We start from the raw sequence: 25,875 nt of genomic DNA on the forward strand, positions 1-25,875 counted from the left end.
ATGTAAACGATGGAAGTTGTCAAGCGCGCTCACTAGTGCCGATGGAGACTGACTGAGGTCTGCCTTTGACAAACATTTGCATTGTCAGCAGATAACATGAAATATCTGGTTAAAACTGTAAGTAGAAACGCAGAAAACCTGGGAGGGAGGCCTCAAATCCCTGCCCGGCAAATGGGAGCTGTGTGCTGCTGCCGTGAGGAGTGACCCAACATTATTGGGATGTGCCTTCCACGTCACTATGGAAAATCAACCCAGTTACAACAGAAGCAATAGCCAGGCTGGGCCAGTGAGATGGCTCAGGGGAGAAAGGACCCTTGCTGCTAAGTCTGCCGTGCACCTGCAACACTGGCACTGGGACCCTGGAGCCCAACAGCCAACCTTACTGAAAATGGCAAATGCCAGTTCAGCGAGAGACCTGACTGAAAAAATCAGATGGAAAGAAATAGAAGACACCCAAAGTCAACCTCTGAGTCCACACACTTGTGTGCAGATACACCCTTTCACACACATATACTTATACAGCAGACACACACACACACACACACACACACACACACACACACACACACACACACACACAAGCATTTTCATTGACAATCTATTGAGAAGTGATCTGGGGAGACTGGAAAGATGACCCAGTAGGGCTAAGTATTTGCTGCTCTTCCAGAGGACCTGAGTCCTGAGTTCAGTTCCCAGCACCTGCATCAGATGGATCATAAGCTTTAACTCCAGCTTGAGGAAATCCAATGTCCTCTTCTGGTTTCCATGTGCACTGCACTCACAAACACATGTACACACAGAGACATTCATGAATATGCATGGTTGAAAATAAGATATATCTCTTTTTAAATTATTCTTTTCTTTTCAATGACACGTTAGAAACAAAGACATGCATGAAAATACCACCTGAATCTTATTATCTTTTGATCCTTCAAAAAGCTCTAACAAGTGACTCCTGAGTTATTTATAAAAACAAACAAACAAAAAATGATGATTTCCAAAATACCAAAAAAACCTCTGAAACTGGAACCAAGGCATCTAGCCACAGCTATCACTGGAAAAAAATTCCTCTTATAAATTGGATACAAAGGTCCATGTATACAGCTCAGTAGATGAAGGATCATGCTGCCAAGAATGATAACCAGTGCCCGATTCCAGGGGCCTAGAAGGTGAACGAGATTCCCAAAATGTATCTTCTGATTTCCACATGTGTGCCAGGGCATGCATGTGCTAATACAGACACATGTAAAATAAATAAGTAAATGAACAAATAAGGGCAAAAAATAACGTAAGAAACAAATTTTGTAGGTCACTGCAGACTTTTTAAAACAATTCATAAAATTAGGTCTGGACTCACAATGTTGCGAACGTGGTACTTTAACTCCAGCTGTTGCTGAAAACACTAATATTTAAACAGAATAAATGTGCCCTTCCTTCCTAGGACTTCCCTCTCAGTTTTGACTTCACAGTTCCTCTACAGAGGTTAGATGGTAAGAGGCCATCCGCTATGCAAACGTTGCTGGGCAGCTTCTATTCGCACTGCTCAGTGACAGTATTTATAGTAGAGACTGTGGAGGAAAACCCTCTTCTACAGCAAGTGCCACACAGCTTATTAATTCAGATATCTCAAATGTGATGGTCTAATGCAGTATTTGCGACTCTTTCTATCTTTTTTTTCCCTCACTAGTCTTTCATAAGGAAATTCGATTTTCTAGGTAACTGTGTCTGTAGCTGTGACTCGGGTCTCCTGTCTTCAGCAAAGCGGAAAGCAAGATTCCACTCAACCTCCGCACACATTACAGCTGGGGTCAGCCAGGCAGACCACTGATTTATAATTATTGTTTTGAAAGAAATGAGAAATGCAGTGCAATTAATTACCATTCCTTGCAGGCATTTGGGAAGAAAAGAATCAAAACATCCCTGCATGCCTAGCCCACCACCATTCCATTCTTTTTCTACCCTTCAGTTTTTCAAGATCGGGTTTCCCTGTGCAGTGTGCACCTCTGGCTGTTCTAGAACTTGCTCTATAGACTAGGCTGGCCTTGAACTCAGAGATCCACCTGCCTCTGCCTCCCTAGTGCTAAGATTAAAGGCATGTGCCACCACTACCAGGCTTTATTACACACTCTCACACACACACACACACACACACACACACACACACACACACACGCACGCACGTGCACGCGCGCACACATTCCTGGTACATGAGGAGTCATAAGATCCATTAGAACTTGAGCTATGGACTGTGAGCTACCACACGGGGCGCTGAGAACAAAACCTGGGTCCTCAGAAAGAGGAAAAGTGCTCTTAACCACTGATCCAACTCTCCAACTCCATTATTAATTCTTAAATATAATACACTTGTTAGTATTATTTTAGCCAACATTTGAGTGTGCTTGTGTGTGTACTTGAGTGTGTGCATTCACATGGTGGAAGGTGAACCAAGTGTAGGCCAGAGGTTAATGTCCAGTGTTTTCTTCACCTTATTTTTTGAGATCGGTTACCTCAATGAACCTGTAACTCACCAAAAAGTATAGACTAACTGCTCAACGAGCCCTGGGGATCCTCTTGTTTCTGCCTCCCAGTACTAGGATTAAAGCCAGCAGTCTGGCTTGCATGCATGGGTTCTGAAAGGTCCATATTCAGTCCCTCAATTTGCATAGCCAAGCACTTTACTGACATATGCCAAGCCCAAACACCATTTATTAATCAAATATATCAAGTACCATGTCAGGTTATTAAATAAGAAGTTGATAGTTACTAAGCAAAACATTTTCATGTCCCTAGTTTTTAATAACATATTATTAACATTACTATCATAGTCGGCTTTAACCATCAAATTGGGGAGCCTAGAATCACATAGAAAAATCTCAATTGAGTAAGTGACTTTATGAGATTTGTTTGTACGTAGGTCTGTGGGGAATTGTCTTCATTGATATTTTAAGTAGGAGCCCCCAAGCCCACTGTAGGCAGCACCATTTCCCAGACAGGTGGTCCTTAACTAGGTAAGCAGGGTGGCTTATATGGATGTCTCCTGAGAGACTCTACCAGAGCCTTACTGATACAGATGAGGATGCTTGCAGCTAACCATCAGACTGAGCATGGGGACCCCAATGGAGGAGTTAGAGAAAGGACTGAAGGAGCCAAAGGGGTTTGCAACCCCATAGGAAGCACAACAATATCAACCAACCAGACTCCCCAGAGCTCCCAGGGACTAAACCACCAACCAAAGAGTACACATAAGGAACCCATGGCTCCAGCCACATAGATAGCAGAGGATTGCCTTGTCTGGCATCAATAGGAGGAGAAACCCTTGGTCCTGTGAAGGCTCAATTCCCCAGTGCAGAGCAGTGCCAGGGAGTAGGTGGGTGGGAAGGGGAGCATCCTCATAGTGGCAGGGGGAGGGAGGATGGGAGAGGGGGGAACTGGGAAAGGGGATAGCATCTGAAATGTAAATACAAAAACTGTCCAATAAATAAGGGAAGGGTGCTTAGCAGGATCCTGCCAGAGAACCAGGAAGCAGTGTTACTGCCTCAATTTCCTTTCCGGCTCCCTGCAGTAGTGGACCCTTTCCTGGGAGTAGAAGCCAAAATAGCCCTTCCCTATCCTAAGTTGCTCTTGGTCAATGTGTTTCATCACACAACAGAGAAGAACAGAAGAAATACCTTCTGGACTTCGCACTATTCACATTCAGATCTCCTCAAATGGTTTCTTGAAGTTTATGCATATATAAGCATATAGAATATATATGTTTAAATGCACATATATGTGAGGTGTCTCCATCTCTATAATCAGAGGAACAACCTGAGGGTAGAGAAAGAGAAAACTTCCCTCGTGCATTCTCATGATTTTATTTTTTGCCCAAATTCCTTGAAATTAGAACTCGGATTAGTGTCCGTACTTGCTTGAATAGCCATCATGTTAGGGTACTAGGACACATTCAAAATAAATTTGCACTTATGGAGTTTAGAATTCATACCTTTACCCTAAAGTGGCTGGACCATTCTTAACCTTCCAACAGCCTGTAGAAGGCATAGACCTTCTAAAAATAACAAACATGGACATGTTTTCACTCTCTGAAGGAATTCTACAGAGATCTTATTTCCCTCGAAATTTTTAACCAACAACTTACAGGTTTGGAACATTAATGTTTTTAACATTGACTTCAGGAAAAATTATGATATGGAGAAGTGACTATCCAATTTCTGATTGGATTTAAGACCTGATCCATAGGCTAGAACTCATGCCTGGTACTGGAAACTCATGGACGGGTGGGTCACAGGCCTTATAGAAGAAGATAATTCTATTTTTTAATGGATATAGCTTTCGGACACCTTCTACATATTTATCATTATACCCAAGGATTAGTACTACCCTTCAGGAAACAACAGACAATACAAAGACATGCAACTATTCAAAGTACATAAAATAAGAAACTGTGGCATGCTCTGTCCTACATGAAACACCTGAATTGCACACGCACATGCACACACACACTAGACATTTCTCTGGAAAGAGAGTCAAATGATGTTTTGCTGGGGCACATAGGTGAAAGGATGTCTTGCTAAAATGGACACTTGAAAGAATGATTTCCTGAAGCAGACACAGGGGAAAGGATTTTTTGACACAGTAAACATGTGAAAGAATGTGTGATGAAGGAGTATAAATATGACCCCACAGACAGTGGGAGACAAGCACTGAGCATTGGTTTGGTTTGCTCCACCTCACTATTCTTCGCTAAGGACAGGTATTGGTTCGCCTTACATAGTGTAGTTGAGCTCAACCCACTCTAATGCTGCCATTGAGAGAAACTCACCCAAGAACTCTGAGGTTCCTGAGGCAGGGCAGCTTGACACTTCCCTAGCCACACCTCAGACCAGTTGGTGAGCCTTGTAGTTTCTTCAGGATTGAACTACTACTGCTGGTTTGTGCCCATTATCTGCCTGTCAAAAGGACTGGACTGTAGCTATTGGTTCATGTGTGATGTCTGACTGTCTAGAGGACTGCTCTGCAGCTGCTGAGTCGTATTTGGTGTTTGCCAAGGGACTGAACTGCTGACAAACAAGATCAAGCTCACCTCCAAAAGACTATTGCTGAACAGGTCCACTTCCCCCATATCCTAGGAACTTTTTCTCTTCCACTACCTTTGCCCGGTAGTGGGTTAGGGGAGAGATTGAACACTTATTAAAAGTAGGCTGCAAAAAATTATGCCAACACACACACACACACACACACACACACACACACACACACACACACACACACACACACACACACACACCACACACACACACCACACACACACACACCACACACACACACACACACACCACACACACACACACCACACACACACACACACACACACACACACACACACACACACACACCACACACACACACCACACACACACACCACACACACACACACCACACACACACACACCACACACACCACACACACACACACACACACACACACACACACACACACACACACACACACACACACACACACCACACACACACACACCACACACACACACCACACACACACCACACACACACACACACACACCACACACACACACACACACACACACACACCACACACACACACACACACACACACACACACACACACCACACACACACACACACACACACACACACACACACACCACACACACACACCACACACACACACCACACACACACACACACACACACACACACACACACACACACACACACACACACACACACACCACACACACACACACCACACACACACACACACACACACACACACACACACACACACACACACACACACCACACACACCACACACACACACACACACACACACACCACACACACACCACACACACACACACACACACACACACACACACACACACACACACACACACACACACACACACACACACACACACACACACCCACATACACACACCAACACACCCATACAAACACACATACACACACACATACACACACACACACACACACACACACACACACATACACACACACCACACACACACACACACGTACACACACACACCACATACACACACACACACACCATACACACACACACACACACACACACACACACACACACACACGAAAGTTGGGGAGGGTGGGGAGCACACCATAGCGATAGAGTCAGAGACAGAGAACTCAGAAAATATCATGGAAGAAAAGTGGAAGGGTTGCAAGACCCAGAAGGACTTCTGAGGAACACTGTTTTACAGACATGACAGAGGACAGGGCCACTGTACATGTGAACTCCCAACAGATATGGTCACCTGCACAAGACTTACATAAGACCAAGCCAGTCATAACTCCAGCAGGGATTCAGAGTGGAAGAGGAACTACTGGCAACTGATAGCTACTGGGGGAGGTAGAGACAGTTTTCTTTTGAGAGTCAGCATCCAGTGGGCTGCCCATGCTCATGCCCATGTCAATAGCCCACTCTCACACTAGCAGCACAAATTGAGTCAGTGGCTGAAACAAAGACAACATGAAGTTGGGAAGAAGACAGTTGGGGATCTGAGAGGAGTTGGCAAGGAGACACAGGCTATGGATATGATGAAAACACATTGTTTACATGTTCAAAATTGCCTAAGAATAAATATGCAGGATAAAAGGACACTAGAAATTATATCGTATCATAATTTGCTTTATATAGAGAGACAGTGGAGCTCGGTAGATGGCTCAATGAAGTGTTTGCCGTGCAAGCAGGAAGAAGTCTGGAGTTTAACTGCAAAAAAAATCATATAAAATATAAAGAGGGCAGTGTCCCCAGAACTGGGGAGACAAAAGAAAGGAAACTTCCAAAGGTTTCTGGATGGGCAGTCTCAATTATTTGGAAGGCTTCGAGCCAATAAGGGCAAGGCAAAAAGCACCTTAATAGTCCTTTGGCCTCCACATCAATGTGCACACACCCACAATCCACCCTCACAGAGATAGAAATCAGATTATATAACAAGAAGCAGGGCCAACAAAGCTACATTCTGATGGAGCTGAGTGTCGCCTTGGGTTTCCTTGTCTACCCTGTTGTGCTGAAGTCCCTGGACCAGGCAAGCAGTTCTGATTTATTAAATTGAAGGAAGTATAATAAAATAAAATACCTTCATCTAATCACTGCTAAACGCTTTCAAATCATACACTAATTTCACTTACTGGTACACTGCTTCCCAGTAAGTATGGGGTCTGGAGTTCATTCTGCATCGTCACAAAAAGAAAGTCAACAGAATAAAACTTCAAGTCCAATGTCACAAGGTAACTATGAAGTCTCAGTTTTTGAAATACAATTTACAATCTTAATGTAGTATAAAATAAAAACTTACATGCTATTTCCTCCAATAATTTAGTTTTCATTCACTTTACATCCTAATCACAGTCCCCTCCCTCCTCTCCTCCCAGATCTACCCTTACAAGTCCCTTCCCCCATTGCCCCCTCCCCTGTTCCTCAGAGGAGGGGGAGCTCCCCCTTGGATACTACCCAACTCTGGGACATCTGGTCCCAGTAGGGTCAGGCACAGCCCTTCCCACGGAGGCTCAACCAAGCCATTCAATAGGGAGGAGGGGATCTAATAGCAGGCAACAGAGTCAGAGACAGACCTGCTCCACTTGTTATAAGACCCAAATGAAGACCAAGCTGCACATTTGATATAAATTACACCTGCCTTCTTACAGACTATTGTGGCTGCCTTTAGGGTACGATTAATAAGCTAAGTAGTTGTGACAAATGGTCACATGTGTACTGCACATATGGCCAGAGTCACAATGTGGTCCCCACCAGAAAATATTTGCTAGCCACACAGAAGTATTTCTCTCATATAAATTATTATATATATAAATTATTATAAATACTACCAACTTCATACCTCTAAAACACTATTGCCAGTGGAGCCTCCCTAATCCAGAAATCTAGATGGGGTTCCAAAGTGTAAGTAGGGTCATGACTTGACTCCATTTGGTGAGTCAATCCAAACATGGGTGCAGTAGAGGTACAGCATAGGGCTGGGGGAACAGATGACTGGTAAAGTGCCTTCCATACAGACAGAAGGACATGAGTCCCAGCCCCCAAGCCTATGTGGGAAACCAGCTGTGGGATCACAAGCTTGAAATCCAAGACATGAAAGATGGAGGCGACCAGAGGATCCCTCAGGCTTAGTGCCAGGTAGGCTAGACTTCTTACTGAATTCCAGTCCAGTGAGAAACTGTCTCAAAATAACAAATGGACTCATGAGAAATGGCATACAAGGCTGTCCCCTGACCTCTATATGTACAAGATATGCACATGAATGTGTACATTCATGTACACCAGATATATATATATATACATATATATACATATATACACACACATATGAATACACATGCAAGCATTAAAAGTATATGCAGCTTCTGCCTATAGCCTGTATTTGAAACAGACAGGATCTTTGTGTCTTGACTCAGATTCTATCCCAAGGCATCTGATTTTATAGACATAAATATTCCAAAATCTGAAATAGTTGTACAACCAAAGCACTGGGCCTTCACTGACCAGCCGTTCTCGCCAACTGGTGAGCTTAAGCTTCAGTGAGAGACCATATCTCAAACCCTAATGTGGAGAGTGACTGACGAAGACCCCTGATGGTGGCCTCTGCACAGACACTGTGCTGGTTCTAGTGAGAATGCTCCCATGGACTCATATATTTGAATAACTCATGGCCAGCTGGTAGAACTGTATGAGAAGAATTAGAAGGTGTGGCCTTGTTAGAAAAGATGTGTCACTGAGGGTGTCTTTGAGGATTCAAAAACCCACACCATTCCTGGTTAGCGCTTTCTCTCTCTCTCTCTCTCTCTCTCTCTCTCTCTCTCTCTCTCTCTCTCTCTCTCTCTCTCTCTCTCTCTCTCTCTCTCTCTCTCTCTCTCCCTGCTTGTGGATCAGATGTAAGCTCTCAACTGCTGTTTCAGCACCAGGCCTGCCCGCATGCCTCTATGCTCCCCACCATGAAGGTTACAGACTCGGCCTCTGAAACTGTGATCCCCATAAAATGCCTCTTGTCGTAACTGCCTAATGCCTGGTGTCTTGTCACAGCAATAGAAAAGTAACTAAGATAAACACACAATACAATCTTAAAGGAGCTCTGATGCAACATGATGGGGAGGGATGAGGAGAAGGATGCCATGAGAAACAGGATATGCTCATGTGCAGCCATGAACATGGATAGCAGTGCCCAGTTAGAGGATGTATGAGAGACTTTTTCTTAAAAAAATAAAAATAAAAATGAGAAAAGGCCAATCAACATAGATGTTTCTCAAAGAACTAGAAATGGATCTTTCCCGTGATCCAGCTCTACTCCTGAGTATTGCTCCAAGGGGCTATATCACAGAGATCCACGCATGGCAGTATATACTGACGTATTGTTCCCAACAACTAAACCACTGATCATGGTAACTGGGTTAGATCCACACAACGGAAGGGGACTAACCCTGTAAGTTATCATCAGAACTTCACAATATGCTGCAACTTCTGCACATTCTACACACACACACACACACACACACACACACACACACACACACTCACTCACTCACAATACCATATCACTTCATATCACAAAATAAATCAAATTTGAAAAAGATTGAATCTTTATACTAATTCTAAATACACACATTAAATAAAATACAGGAACCACGAGTGAGTCCAGTGTTGTCCCTTTGTCCTTCTGTTCTTAAGAAGTAAGAACATTCAACACTGTTGGCAGACATGAGAAGGCACTGCACACCCCAACATGTCTAATTGAAGGGTCAGAGCATCTAGCTTGTCTGTATTTAGACCAAATCCAAGGACGCTCTCCCCACAGTGCAGGGATTAAGTTGATGGAGCTCGTTAGCCAACCAGAGGTAGGAGAAGCTAGAAACAGGAATAGATTTAAATGGCTTATATAAACTAATGACAGGTCCATCACAATTAATGAGTGAAAACAGTATGTGTGGGTCATGCTATGAGGGTTTGAAGTCGACCTCAAAGAGCTCTGGCTTTGCCAACACTGTCAGACAGAGATGGCGGGTGGTAACCATAACCGTACTCCCTGGAAATTCTCATGTCCATGTAGGAAAATCTTCAGACACCATATCATGTGATTTTACAGACTGAGGTTTTTGGACAAGGCCTAGAAAAATGGATATTTAAAGCATGGTGAAAGGGACTAGATATAGATCTCTCCTGAAAGACACATCCAGAGTACGTCCAATACAGAGGTCAATGCTAGCCGCAAACCACTGAACTGAGAACAGGACCCCCTCTGGGGGAATTAGAGGAAGGATTGAAGGAGCTGAAGAAGCTTGCAACCCCATAAGAACAACAATGCCACCAACCAGAGCTTCCAGGGACTAAACCACTACCAAAAGACTTTACATGGACTGACCCAGGGCTCCAATCCCATACGTAGCAGAGATTAGCCTTGTTGGGGCACCAGTGGAAGGGGAGGCCCTTGGTCCTGCCAAGGTTGGATCCCCAGGGTAGGGGATTGTTAGGGGAGGTGGTAAGGGGGGTGGATGGGGGGAACACCCTTTATGGGGGGGGGGGAGGGGCTGGGGGCTTATGGACAGGAAACCAGGAAAGGGAATATCATTTGAAATGTAAGTAAAGAAATATATCTAATAAAAAAAAGAAAAAAGGAATCCTGCACTAAAAGAAGAAGGAGAATGAGGAGGAAGAGGAGGAAGAGAAAGAGGAAGAGGAAGAGGAAGAGGAAGAGGAGGAGGGAGAGGAGGAGGAGAATCAAGTCACCAGGGTCGAGGAAATGGCTCAGTGAGTTAAGTAACTGGAACACAAGCAGAAGGACATGAGCTCAGATCCCCAGCACCCACATTTAAAAGCCAGGCCCAGGGATGCCAACTTGTAGTTCCAGGACTGGTACAGCAGACTTAGAGAAATCCCTGAGCTTATCAACCAGACAGCAAAATGCCAAGTCCTAGTCAGTGAGTCAGTGCCTTAAAAACAAGTAAATGAATAAATACCTACATTAACAAATAACTAAATAAGATGGAGGCCGATACTGAAAACTACATGATGCTAATCTCTGGCCCGTACATGGATGCAGAGGCAATCATTCACTCTCAAGGCAGGCTTTGGCTACACAATAACACAGGCAAACTCTAACACATCCTGTCCTCACAGGGAGGCATGAGAAACATTTTTCAGTTCTAACTGTGGGGTAGCTTCAGGTGTCTACAATCTGACGAGGAAGTCTGCATAAAGAAGTTGGCAAGCTTGTCTCCACCGAATGCTCAGACGAGAAACAGGAATCCTCCCAGACACCCTGAATCCGTAAAGCTTTTGTGGTTTGTCTGTCAACACGCGAACTTCAACATGGCAATTTCAGATTCTCTTCTCACTGCATTATAGCAGGTGCTTATGTTACTTCTCTGTCTGTAGCACAGGGTTCCCAGCCCATTATGGGATATATATGTCTAGCTGTATGTTCTTAGTAAACTATTTCATTTGCTCAGGAGTGTTAGACAATCTTTATATTAAATCTGGTTATCAAAAACCCAGGAAGGAGGCTGGCAATATATCAGTGAAGTGCTTCAGGCCTCAGGACGGGACTGAGGTTCCAGAGCCTATGTCAAAAGCCAGGGAGCTGGAGACAGGCAGACCTCTGGGGCTCACTGGCCAACTAGCTTATCTGAAATGACAAACTCTAGGCTACTGAGAGACCCAGATCCAAAAATATAAAATGGAAAATGACAGAGGAAGATGCCCAACACTCGAGCTTGACTTCTGACCTCCACTCTATAAATTCACTTGAACACACACACACACACACACACACACACACACACACACACACACACACACACACACACACACTGCATTCATATTAGACACAAATACTTATATAAAAAGCCTGGTTATGTTATCTACTTACCCAAATCTTCCCAGACTTTCTTAGCTGACCTCCCTTCCTCCATGTGTTTCTTGCTAAGAACCCATCAACTATTGCTACCAAAGCTTAGCTAATGTCTTCTCTATGAGAATATTAGGAAAGGGCAGATGCTTGCAGACAGCCATTGAACTGAGAACTGGGTTCTTTTTAGAGGAGTTAGAGAGAGAACTGAAGGAGCTGAAGGGGTTTGCAACCTCCTAAGAACAACAATACCAACCAACCAGAGCTCCCAGGGACTAAACCACCATCCAAAGAGTACACATGGACAGACCCATGGCTCCAATTAAGTATGTAGCAGAGGATGGTCTTGTTGGGCATCAAAGGAAGGAGAAGCCCTTTGTCCTGTCAAGGCTTGACCACCCCGGATCCAGTGTAGGGAAATGTAAAGGAGGGAAGGGGTAGATTGATGGGTGAGGGAACACCCTCATAGAAGAAGGGGGAGGGGGAGGGGATAGGGGATTTATGGACAAGAAACTGGGAAAGGGAATAACATTTGAAACGTAAATATATAAATAATTCAATAAAAATGTGAATAAAAACAAACAAACAAAGTGTAAGCCAAATAAAGGCTTTCATCCCTGAAAAAAGAAAAGAAAAATATTAGGATACCTGCCTCTGACAACAGCCCTGGTTAATTAATGTGCTCTAATATCTAACAATGCTTTCTAGAAAAAAAAAAAAAAAAACACCTACACTGTATTTACCTCATAGTCTTTATCACTGAAAAATACAAAGGCATGATTTTAAAAAGATATTCCTTTCTGCATTCTAAATCTTATCTTTGCACCTACAGTTAAGGCTAGCTAAGACTCCTCATCAAAGAATCCTCTCTTTACAGCAAATGGAAAACATCGCAGAAAATTAAAACTAGACACAGCGCAGAGGTCAACAGATCCTGGGGAGCCCAGTCCCAAAAAAATATATCGACATCACTGCTCCTGTATCAGTGTCTCAGAGAACCTTGCAGAAGAAGTATAGGAAAGAGTGTAGGAGTCAGAATACCAGGAAGTCTGCTGGGAAACAGTTTGTCCTGGAAACGGGTATGTAAAGGAGACCGTAGAAATGTCGATCTCAAAGAACTGTTGACACGGAATAGCAAAATTCCATGCGTCCCACACCCAGACAAAAAACTACAGGCAATGAATGACTGCTGGGAGTAGACGAGCCCCTTACTGCTTGACCAAATGCAGAAAGGTTAGCCCTGAAACCAAAGACACACAAACAAACAAAACCAGACCGACTGGCTTGTGTGTGTGTGTGTGTGTGTGTGTGTGTGTGTGTGTGTGTGTGTGTCTGTGTCTGTGTCTGTGTCTGTGTGTGTGCATACACATTACCACATGCATCTATAAGTATGTAACCATAATGACAAAACAGAGGCTATGAACTTGAGAGTGGGGAAACATGGGAGAGCCTCAAGGGAAGGCAGCTGGGAAGGAACTGGAAGTAGGAAAGGGTGGGGGGAGTAATGTGCTTCTGTTTCACTTTACAACATATTTAAGAAGCTGTATTTTATTGCTTATGTGTGTACATTCAAGTTCAGGTGCACATGTGTGCACCGGTGCCTATGAAGACAGAAGAGAACGTTAGGTCTCTTGGAGCCGAAGTTGCAAGCTGTGATCGGCCAGATATGTGTGCTGGGGACTGAGTTCAGGTTCTCTGAAACAGTACTGTGTGCTGTTAGCCACTGAGCCATCACTCTGCCTCAGAAGGAAAGCTGACGTCACGTTTAACTGTAAGCCAGCTATGAACATTATTTTCAAATACTGACGTCCTAATTAGATGGACAAAGAAAACTTTCCTGCTTCTGAGCTGGGGTGGGGAGTGGCTGATTTCTATAGTACAGTGGTGAGTTACCAGAGTCGGGGAAAAAAATAAACTTACTCCATAAATAATGTAATTAATGTGCCAGAAATAAACTTCCTGTGGATTGGGGACGGGGACACAAGGAAAAGGCGGTGGAATTTGATTTTGTTTTTAAAAGAATCAGAATTTCTGAATTCATGGCTTCCTCTAGGCATGTCCTGTTTTATAAAATGTCTGACCCTTCACGGTGGAAACTGGACGAATTTCAAAGCAAATTACAATCGTACACAGCTAAGGCGGCCCAGCTCTACCCTCTGCCTTCAGCACAGTCCTCCGTTCTCCCAAGCCGGGCTCTAGACACATCCTGCGTTAGAAGCATCGCCTAGCACTCACCGTCCTGAGGTTCCTGAGCACTGGGCCAGGAAATGCTCAGTTAGCAGCTGTTCCTTTCAGTAACATTGTAAGACTTACTACCCGCTCCCCGCCCACCCCCCGGAAGGCCAGGGAATTTGTCCAACCAAGTTCTAGCGACACGAAGCGTGCCCATCCCCGTGTTAATATTAATTCCGAGGTGAACTCTTACCCACAAAGTAAATCCTTGGCTTTAGAGAGAAGAAGCCCTGAAAGGGTAAAAAAAAGGAGCAGGCAATTTACAAGGAGGGTGAGTGGGGGAAATGGATTTTTCTAAATTTAAAACACCCCCTGCCCTTTCTTGAAATAATGATTTATATTCTTGGAGTCCACAAGAGAGTAATTGGATATGTGTGACTCACGCTGGAATCTTAGGTATTTTGCCTATAGGCTATTAACAATTAGTACCACTGAGGGAAGACTCATAAAGTTAGAAAAACAAGCCTATCGCCCGGGATGGCTAAAAGTGGACGTGTAATCTGTTCATAAGGAAATCTATCATACTTATATTACAACCACGGATACTAAGACTGGAACCAGAGCTAGCGTGAAGCTCAGTGGTAAGGTGTTTGTCTTTGCAGCACATGGGAAGCCCTCGGATGATCCCAAGTGCCAGAGCAACACCATAACAACAGGAAAAGGAAACTGAGGAATCAGAGTTGTCAGTCGGTGGACATCATTAAGTGGGGTCAGGTGAATAAGTTATGTGACAAAAGTCAGAGGCCTTTGGAAACTGAAGATGGAGGAAAACATTAAACGTCTTGGGTTAAAGGGTTCTGAAGGCCTGGTGAGATGACTCTGCTTGGAAATGCTTGCAGGGTAAGCATGCAGATGTGTGATCTGCCTGGAACCATATTTAAAAGCCAGGTGGAGCGTGCATGCCTGTAATCGGCACCAAGGAAGCAGAGTCAGGAGAACTCCTAGAGGTAGCCAGGTGCCTAACAGAATCAACGAGCTACAGCTTCAATGAGAGACTATCTCAAAAATTACTTCAGAAGACAGCATGAACTTCTGATATGTTAGCACACACATGTGTACATACACACATATGTACACACACACACACAGAGGAGGAATAGAGGGGGGGAATGGTACAGGTAAAATAGAACAGATATACACATAGTTTTTTTATGGCAGCATTAGGGGGTAAAAAAACAGGTTGCTGGGTTTTTAAGATTTACTTTTATTAGTGTGTGTGTGTGTGTGTGTGTGTGTGTGTGTGTGTGTGTGTGTGTGTGTGTGTGTGTATCTGTGAGCATGTCCATAGAAGCCAGAAGAGGATGGGAGATCTAGAGTTACAAAAAGCTATGAGCCACCGGATGTGAATACACTGTATGAACAGCTAGCACTCTTTCCCTGAAGCATTTCCCCAACCAGCAGTAGGAGGAGGGTCATATGGACTCCCTTCTATGCATGAAGGCCATAGGGACTCCCTTCTATGCTGACCCAAAGGCTATCACTCAGGTTTCCCTTTGACAGTCCTCCCTCAAGGATGTCCTTCTCTGTGGTAAATGGTAATATGTTGAAACCCCACTTCAGACCCTGTCATCAAGTTATAACTTACTTAGTGCTGTCCTTTCTCCCCTTCAAAACTGACACTACAGGTTAAGTTAGTCTGGGACAATGGTTATATGGCAAGCATAAGAACATGAGTCCAGTCTCCAGCAGTCATGTAATAAAAACAAATAATTATAATAATAAACTAGGCATGAGAGTGCATGCCTGTAATGTCATCGATGTGGAGCAGAGACAGGCAGGTCCGTGGGCTAAGTGGGCAGCCAGCCAAGCTTGGTTGGCAAACTGCAGGCTCTCAAGTTTGCAGGGTCCGGAACAGATAACAGAAATAAATAACCCCGATACAATCTAAACAGTGAGCATACCACATAAAACTCACCATTTCCATTTCAAAGACAAGGTCACATAGTGTATGAGATGTGACCTGAACACCTGTTGCATGTTGTTGGCCGTTGTTTCATGTAACGGAAAAGTAAGGCCAGGTGCTAACAATATTTGCAAAATCCAAGCTAAGGGGTATGGGATAATTTCATTCTGGAGTTTTGAAAAGATATGTCTCTCCACATATGTGTGATATACATTTATAACACACACACACACACACACACACACACGCAGGATATAATCTCGAGGTTGAGAGCCCATATAAGACATGGGGTCAAGGAGCTTGGGGTGATCTTTGAAGGATGACTGGGACTCGCTGATTTCCAGTATGGAGAACAGTAAGAAAGGATGTGAGAACCCAAAAAGGGAGTGAACTGGAGGAGGGCAGGGTGAAGAGAGCACGGTTAAAAAGAGAAAGTTAAGGTTTTCAGGGCCACCTTCTCATCCTGCTCTGAAAATGTTTGCTTTTGCTAGAAAATCTCCAGGACTTGGAATTCTCCAAGTATTTCTTTGATAAGCCAAGCTCGTGAGACGTTAGAAAGACCTGAAGGACTTAGGGCTGGAGAGCAGGCTCTGCAACGAGACTACTGTGGGAGCAGGAAGACCTGAATTTAGATCCCCACAACCCACATAAAAGCCAAGCATGGGCACACGCACCTGTAACCTAGCATTGGACGGCATGCAAGTGGGACGGCTATGGTTTGCAAGTCAACTGTCTATGTCCAAGTACAATGAGAGATTTTGTCTCAAAAAAATAGATGCAGTGGGGGAGTACTGGTGGAAACACCTGATACTGACCTCTAGCTGTCACATGTGAACTTGTGACCACACACACTCTCATACATTCACACACACACACACACACACACACACACACACACACACACACACACACACACACACACACACAGTAGTCAGGGGACAACCGCAAGTATCAGGTGATTTTCCCAAGGTCACCCATTTCCGTTTTTTCTAGAAATAGAAACATGAAACAGCTGAAGGGGAGAAAGGCATATTTCAGCTAGGCATGGCTTTGAATACTCTTTAAACAATATCTTGAAGCAAATGTTCCCTAAAGCAAACACATTACTCTGTGTGTGTGTGTGTGTGTGTGTGTGTGTGTGTGTGTGTGTGTGTGTGTGTGTGTGTGTACCAAATTGGGAACTTGGCGTTCATTCGTGACATCAAAGAATTTCTCTTTCATCTCCTGCAGCTCACTCCACTCACGTTTATTTCTTCCTCTCCCTTTATTCTCTCGACACAGGACCCGTTCCACCAAGAATGGCTTGAAACTCACTGGATAGCTAAGACTTATCTTGAATTTGCAATCCTCTGGCCTTTGCCTCCTGTGGGATTGCGGGCAGATATCAGTCTATTAGATTATGAGATGCTGGAACTAGACCCCAGGACTTCTGTGCAGAACGGACAAGCACCCTATTCACTGAGCCACCTCTCCAGCCCCTCACTCCATCGAATCAAACAATGCAAGAGAGTTGGTCTAGGTTAAAACATAGGCTTCCGATTAGCCAGTGAGCCTCAACTTCTAGAAGACACGGAAGGCTCAGTATCAGACAGTGCAGTCTCCCTGCATAGGGACTTAACCTCAGTTGACTGCTTGTTATGTCCAGAGACTGACTTTTGTTGTACCACGCTGTGCTCAAAGATCCTGTACAAGCTTAAACATTGTTCATTACAAAGGTTTCCTGGAAAACCTTTTGAAGGTGGCACAGGACTCTGACTTCACTCTGCAGCCCACTGCTGGCCACAGTGCTGTTTGATTTCCCCTGGAATGCTCAGGCCAAGAGACAGCTGAGTGAGTCAGAATTTCAAACCAGGGAGGCTTATGAACACAGAAGCTGCTTTCAAGAGAGGAAACTGCCACTGCCAACGCTTAGTGGCTTTCTGTATCTCAAGTTTCTCTTTGGCTTCTACTGACCTATCCAGGTGACTGGCAAAAAAATATAAAAATAGATTAACACTTCTAAACTGTCTTGATTTGTCTGAGGGTTCTGTAAGATCCCTTACCACTGTATTACAATGCGATGATTGCTAAAGCTCAGGGCTGGGAGCCTGCAGGATTCTTGATAATTCAGGCAGCACATCACATGCTGGAGTCCACGTTTATGACGTGCCATTATTGGGTATCTGGAGAAAGTGTTGCTTGAGAAGAAAGCAGCTGTGGGTCCACATAAAGTACCTTGGGTGGTGTTGGTCCATGAATTCAGCCACACTTTGTAACCTAAACCAACTCTCCAGTCGATCTAGAAGCTTCTGCTCTGACACCTTAAGTGTCCTCTATCAACAACTGAGCAAATGGACTCACTTCTTTGTGATTGTTGACCCAGATCATTTCTCCAGGGTTATTTATGAGGTCAAACTGTACACTGGGGCACAGTACAGTCTCTGGAGGAAAGGAATTCTGTTTTGCACTTTCTCTTCCTGGGAGACTCAAATACACCTCTCCTAGATCCTCAGGTAAAAGTGAAAACCAAAACAATTGTCTCGGGTCTCTGTGCACGGAAAAGCTCTGGAAAAACAGAAGGAAAGAAAGCTTCCTTCCCTTAGGGCTAAGGGTTGGCTGAGTGGGGGAAAGGGCTTGCAGTACAAGTTGAAGAACCTGACTTAGAATCCACAGTGTCCATGTGAAAGCTGGGCATGGTGGAGCATGCACCTGTGTCTCCAGCCCCTGAATGCAGAGACGGGGGATTCCTGGGGTTCTAGGACTAGCCAGTCTAGGCTAAGGAGCAAACTTCAGATTTAGTGGGACCCAGCCTCAATAAATCAGATGGAAGCCTACTAATGAAACACCCACTGTCAACTGATAGTCTCCATGTGTGCACACACACCTGAGGACCCCTCATACACCCCCGACACCAAAGTGACTCCTTCCAAGGTCATGTAGCCTACACAGGAATATGCACAACTAGATCTTAACAGTATTTTTTTTTTAAAAAATCACTCCTATATTCATGAGCAAAAGAAATAATAACAATAAAATAAAACCAACAATTGTGAACTTTTCATTAAAATTAAGCAAAAATCCATTATAATTTACCCATTTCGTGCCTCTTTCTAAACTAAAAGGGACACTTTATCATCTTTTACTGCATGCACACTGTGGAGCTTGTCAATGCATTTATATCAACAGGGCCATCCTGCTTGGAGGGTTTCTTTCGACTGCACGGGGAATGTTTGTAATCTTTGTTTTCCCATATAAATCTACAAGATGCCTTTTCCTTGGGGCTCTTTAATTTCAAACAAATTACATTGGGTCTCTAGCTGTTACATTGATAAGCGTGGGTCTAAGCATAACTAGAGCAGAATAAGTGCCTTCAGATTGGTGATATGGTTACACGTATCTCCTGGGCCCCAACCCTATCGCTTCAGAGTTTGAGGTAACTGAGACTCTTTCTGAAGAATATAAATTTATTTAAAGCAGATGTATTTTCCTTGTGTGTATATGTACGTGTGAATGTACATTTACACGGTGGTGTGTGTGTGTGTGTGTGTGTGTGTGTGTGTGTGTGTGTGTGTGTTGAAATTAAAATACAAACTCCTCATGGACCATCCACCTTGTTTGGGGGGACAAGCCCTCTCTCTGCCTGGACCTCACCATGTCGTTTAGGCTGGCTGGTCACTGAGCCCAGAGACCCCCCGTCTCTGCCTGGTCGGCAGTGAAAATACAAGGGCACGTTACTGCCAAACCTAGTCTTTTCATGTGGGTTTCAGGGACGGAGCCAAGGTTCTCATACTTGAGTGGCAAGTTCTTTACTAGCTGATTCCTCTCTCCAACCCCAGCAGTGCAACCTTTGAGTCATCTGTGATCCTTTCCTGCAGTGTATTTCCACATAGTCTTTTGGGTACCTAACATCCATCGCTGAAGTAGGAGTATTTTCTTAGTTACAGTAGAAGGCACATTCATACTTCCATAGGTTAATCCAGCAATTCTGTCTATAATGTGCTTCATTGGATTAAAATAAATAAAACTAGATCTGACTTTCTCATCATCCTTGGTATAGTTTATCTCTCAAATGGTTTCTTGGCCCTAGATGACCTTTGTTCAAACACTAGTCACCCCCTAAACAAACAAGAAGTGGCCAAACACAAATCACAAATAAAGTCTGCTAGGAACCCGGGAAGGCCAGTCTCCCTACGTCAGAAACATGATGGCAGAATATGCCCTCATGCCTTATGGTAGGTTTTGTAGTTGACAGTAAGTAATCCCTTGTTGTACAGCTTAACCTGTCATCTTCTTTAGGATGGTCCAGGGCAGACAGAATTATTGAAGCATGAGCCAATGCCGGGCTTCGTTATCCTTTGTGCTGGGCAGAAGGTGTGGCTTAGAGGCCAGACTCTTATCTTGGTTGGAGACTATAATTGTCTGACTCTCTCAAAACAATCCCTGGTGGGTAATTGGGGGAATGGCATTGATGGCTGTCCAGGGGGAGGCATGGATCTTGCACTTTGCTGAGAACATAGCTATGATTTAGAAATTTAGCACAGGGGGGTTAGAGGAGGAGAAGCAATAGATAACTCACTACCCTGGTCTCCTGTTGCTTCAGGGAGGGAATCTAGGAGGTGTTACAGAGTTCCCATAAGGTACTGTTTACTTTCTTTGCCCTTAAAGAGCTTGGGGTTTTGACTCTGCTCTACATCTAACCCCCCAGAGAGAGCCTCTTTATCTCCGGAAGGGATTTAAACAAACCACAGTTCTTTTTATTCTCTGTCCACTGTTAAGGATTCATGTGGAGATCAAGTTTGCATGTTGCCAATTAAAACCCCCCTCCCTGGTGGAGGTCTATGATTAGAGCAGAGGCAAGGCATTTAATACTCATGTCTCCTTAGTCTGCATCCATTAACCCCATGACGAAAGAGGCACACTAACTCTTGAAGAGGTTGAATGATATCCCGAGTACATGGGATGAAAATCTCAGACTCTGGGACAGTCAGAGCCTGATGCTAAACGTGATTAACTCTTGTCTGTACCTCTGCTTTCCAAGTACAAGTTCAACAGGTCATTACAAAGATCTTTCACCTCGTGGCTTCCAACAGGCAATTTTAATATTATTTTAGACATAGAGGCAGAAACACACACATATACAAAAAAACTAAATAAATGCAAAAGCTTTCAAAAAACATTTTCACACAGTCTGTATGTATGTACCATTCTGTATCTATGAAGGTCTGAGGACAAATTATGGAAACCAGGGCTCTCCTTCTCCTGTGGGTTCCAGAAATGGAACTCAGGTCATGGATTTTAACAGTCCCACCTTTCCCCACTGAGATGATCTAAAAGTGAATTCTGCCCCAGTTAGGGAACAAATTCTTTCCTGGAAGTAACTTCTTTAGAGGCATGGATGCCAAAAATTCTACCAGAAAATGTAAAACAACATGACTGTCGCAGAGAGCATGGATGAATATCTGGGAAGAGGGTCATGCTATTTCAGTCTTCATTTCCCTTGGGAAATCCAGAGAATGAAAAAGCAAGTTATATTAATTCTAAATATTCTTTTCTTTTAGAGTAGGGATCACAGATAAACCAATAAACCAAAGAGCAAAGGAGAACTTCTATTTTTCAAGAATTTTGTTAAAATCCTTTGATGGCTAGAAGGGAGGAGCCTCCGGGTTCTTCTTCTAACAGGTTATACATGTTCAATTAAGTGCTTCAGTCTGTCTGGCAGTGCAGGAACCATTCCCCTTGGGAAGCAGAAGTTAAGTGCTTTCCCAAGGCAAACAGTTCGAGATCAATACTTTATAGATTCTTGGAATTAGTTATTGAGGCTTCAGCTGCCCTTCGGAAAAGTGGGGGTGGGAAACAAAGTGAAACAAAACACCCTAGAGTTTCAGTCTGAGAAGATGACTCACTCAGTAAACTACTTCCCATGCAAGTATGAGAAGCCAGGTCTGCACCAGAGGAACCTGTGGTAAAAAGCCAGGCATGGTGGCATGCATCTGCAACCTCAGCACTACGGAAATGGGGACCAGTGGGTCCCAGCAGCTAAAGCTCGATGACTTAACAGCCCAGTCCAACTGAGGAGTTCCAAGCCAGTGAGAGAGACAGTCTGAAAAAAACGAGGTTGACAGCACATAAGGAATACCAGCTGAGATGTCCTTTTGCCTACACACACATTCTCTCTCTCTCTCTCTCTCTCTCTCTCTCTCTCTCTCTCTCTCTCTCTCTCTCTGTCTCTCTCTCTCTCTCTCTCTCTCTCTCTCTCTCTCTCTCTCTCTCTCTCTCTCTCTCTCTCTCTCTCTTACACACACACAGAGACAGAGAGACAGACGGAGAGAGCAGGAGTGAGCTTAGCTTAGCTCTGACTTTCTTGAAGCACCCTTTCTCTTGTCAACAATATAGACATCTCCGTCTCACACTGTCATTATGCCTCACTATCAAGCCTTCTAGCCCATTATCATCAGCGTGAAAAATATGGAAGGTGATCCAAGTTTTATGTGTTGTTAGGTATCAAGACTCTATACCATATATAAACCATTTCCTGAGGGATGCTTCTTAAAAGCATAGTTACACGTGGATGTGGGTGCGCTCATTCATGGAGGCTTGAGGTTGGCAGGGAGTATCTTTGTCAGTTGCTTTGGCCTTTATATATGCATAACACATGATCAATGCTAGTGCCCTGAGGAGCTCGGCAATTGCCAAGTTTACAAGTAGGTGCCATCTAGCGTTTTTTTTTTTTTTAATTTAACTGGACACAGCATATTTTCTTGAAATATCTGTAGTGACCCAGGGTGTTGGTGCTTCTGGGTCTATACTTAGGACAATGCTTCCATGCAGGATTATCTAAAACACTGGTTCTCTACAGGGGGATGAGGTATTAATGTCCTCTGGTAAACACTGGGAAAACATCTGCAGATATTCTGGATATGTGTGTTCCTGGCAGGTATTGAGTAATGGTCCAGGATTATCTTAAACGTCATGACATGCCGATGACAACCTTATCCCTATGATAAGGGAGTATCTAGCATCAGTGGCCGTTTGTTGAAATACTTAAGTGATTATGAATTTGGTGTCCTAGTGTGCTTTCTCTGCTGTGAAAAACATGGAACAAATCAACGTGCGGACCAAAGAGCTTATCCAGTTTACACTTTCATGTGGTCCATCACTGAGGGAAGTCAGGACAGGAAACTCATAGCAGGAGCTGCAGGCAGGGGCAGAAGCAGAGACTAAGTAGGGGTGCTGCTTTCCGCACTGCTTCTAGGTTCACATTCTTCTATTTATCTCTGGCCCCAAATACACAGCGGTGGCCTGTCCATAGTGGTTGTGGCCGTCTCACGTCAATTAGCAATTAAAAAATACCCTATAAGCATGTCCACAGGCCAATCTGATGGAAGCAAGTTCTCACTTGAGATTCCCTCCTACCAGGTGACCCTTGTTGGTGTCAAGTTGACAAAAAACTAACCAGCATGCTTGATGAACTTAAGTCTATCAGGGGATGCCCTGGCCCTCTCCAAATATGGTTGTCTTATGATGGTCGTACAAACGGTGTGTGTGTGTGTGTGTGTGTGTGTGTGTGTGTGTGTGTGTGTGTGTGTGTAGGGAGAGAGAGAGAGAGAGAGAGAGAGAGAGAGAGAGAGAGACACACACTGGAGGTCATCCTCACAGGTCATTCTTTAAGCGCTGTCCACCTGGAATTTTGAGGTGTGATCACTCACTGGAAAGAGGACCTCAGTGAGCTCCACAGGCCCGCCCACCTCCACCACCTCAGCACTAGGATCACAGGAACACCTCCATGTCCCTGCTTTTATGTAGGTGTCAGGGATCAAACTCAGGTTCTTCTGCTCGTGTAGCAAGCATTTCTTCAGCCTGGACTTCTCATATTACAGTAGATTTAGAGTGTCTCAATTATGCTTATAATATCCAAAGGGAATACCTTAAACATTATCTGGTGAGTTACTGGAATCCTGTTAAATCTTTTTTGTTTATTTCTAGTAAATTCTAGTTATTTCTAGTAAATTCTTCAAGGTTTTGTATGACCCATATTATATAGTACCATCACACAGTATTTAGGATTATCAAATGGCTAGAATAAAAGATATTTGTTAAGTATATATTTTCATAAATACAATATACTACACTATACACAATTCATGTATTCTTGATGCTTTGAACTCTGAAACAGTAGTTGTCCTAGTGACCTTTACTTGTCAACAACTTGACACAGCCTAGACAAAAATAAGAGGCATGTCTTGAGATTGAGGAATCACCTGCACCAGATTAGCTGGCCCATGTGAATTTCTGTGGGGAGTTGTCTTGACTGCTACTATGGGCAACACCATTCCCTAAGCAGGTAGCCCTGGGTATAAGAATGCTGGCTAAGCATGAGCTTGCAAGTGAGTCAACCAACAGTGTTCCTTTGTGATTTCTGCTTCAAGTTTCTGTTTGAGTTCCTGCCCTTACATCCCTCAGTGATGTGAGAGTAAGTCAAATAAGCTATTTCCTCTTCTAAGTTGCTTCTGGTCATGGTGTTGGTCATCACAGAAAGCTAGAATGCTAGCTATAGTGATAGCTTCTTTCTATAGATAAAGGGGCTCAGTCTGAGTATCATTCATGTGCTAGTCATGACAGGCTAGGACAAAAGGTCTCCCATCCTTTAGTCTCCTCCTCTTTCCATAGCAGTGAAACTACGCCACTGCCTCTGTGCCGTGCATGTTTCACATGTGGAATGAAAGAATAATTTCATGCCATGAATATTCATGAGTTCAATTTGTAGTTTCTAATTGTCTACGAATTCTAAACTCTTAACTTGAGGCTACAAATGGATAAAGATTTTAATCAAATGTTGGAGATATTTTCCACTATTATTTCTCGTGATCTTTCTGGTCAATCAAAGATATTTAGCCAACTCAGAAACAGTAGAGGTTATAAAAATCATCACATACAAAAAAATGATTTCATCGTAATGTTAACTTTCCATATCAGAACAAATTAAGGCATAGGAAACCAAGATGTGATTTGACATTGACTAATATACATGTCATGTGGGTGTTTTTAAGATTTTATTTTTAATTCGGTGTATGCGAGGATGATGCTTACACATAAGTGCAATGAATACGGAAAGCACAGAGGCCAGAAAGGAGGCCGGAGCTCCGGAAGCTGGAATTAGAGGCACTTGTGAGGTGCCCAACAAGGGTGCAGGGAGCCTGATCCAGGTCCTCTGCACAAGCAGCGAGTACTTCTAACTGCTGAGCAATTCCCCCACGCCCCATCCATTTGTTTAAGGTCAAGTAGGAAGGTACAGAGAAGAAAAAAGACTTCATTATAATTTAAGAGAGTTTAGATTTAGTCTGAGATTCTGATTCCACCCATTTCTTTATATAAATCCATAAATATTTGCATTTTAAAAAAATAATTTGCTGGTATCAAAGAGATTGAACCTAAATGTCTGCTATTGTTGGATAGTTGTATCTGAGCTCCATAAATTCCCTTATGATTCCACATCTCAAAGATAGATGATACGACTATTTCTATAATATACCAAGCAGGCTCCCAAAATAACCTACCTACCTTGAGTATGATTTCAATACATTTTCATGTCATTGCAGATGGTTAAGAAACAAGTAAAACTTAAATACTAGTATAGCTAAGGAAACTAATTAAAAATATTTTTCTGTGAGTATATATGCCTGTGTAAATGTTTATGTGTGCACATGCAAATACATACACGTTAAGGTCATAAACATTGAGTGTCCATTCCATGGAGACCCTTCAGCTCACTGACTGAGAGAGAGTTTTTCACTGGCCTGGAAATCTCCAGTTAAATATATTGA

Source organism: Rattus rattus, chromosome 10 (genome assembly GCF_011064425.1).
Source record: "Rattus rattus isolate New Zealand chromosome 10, Rrattus_CSIRO_v1, whole genome shotgun sequence".
NCBI classification, from domain to species: Eukaryota; Metazoa; Chordata; class Mammalia; order Rodentia; family Muridae; genus Rattus; species Rattus rattus.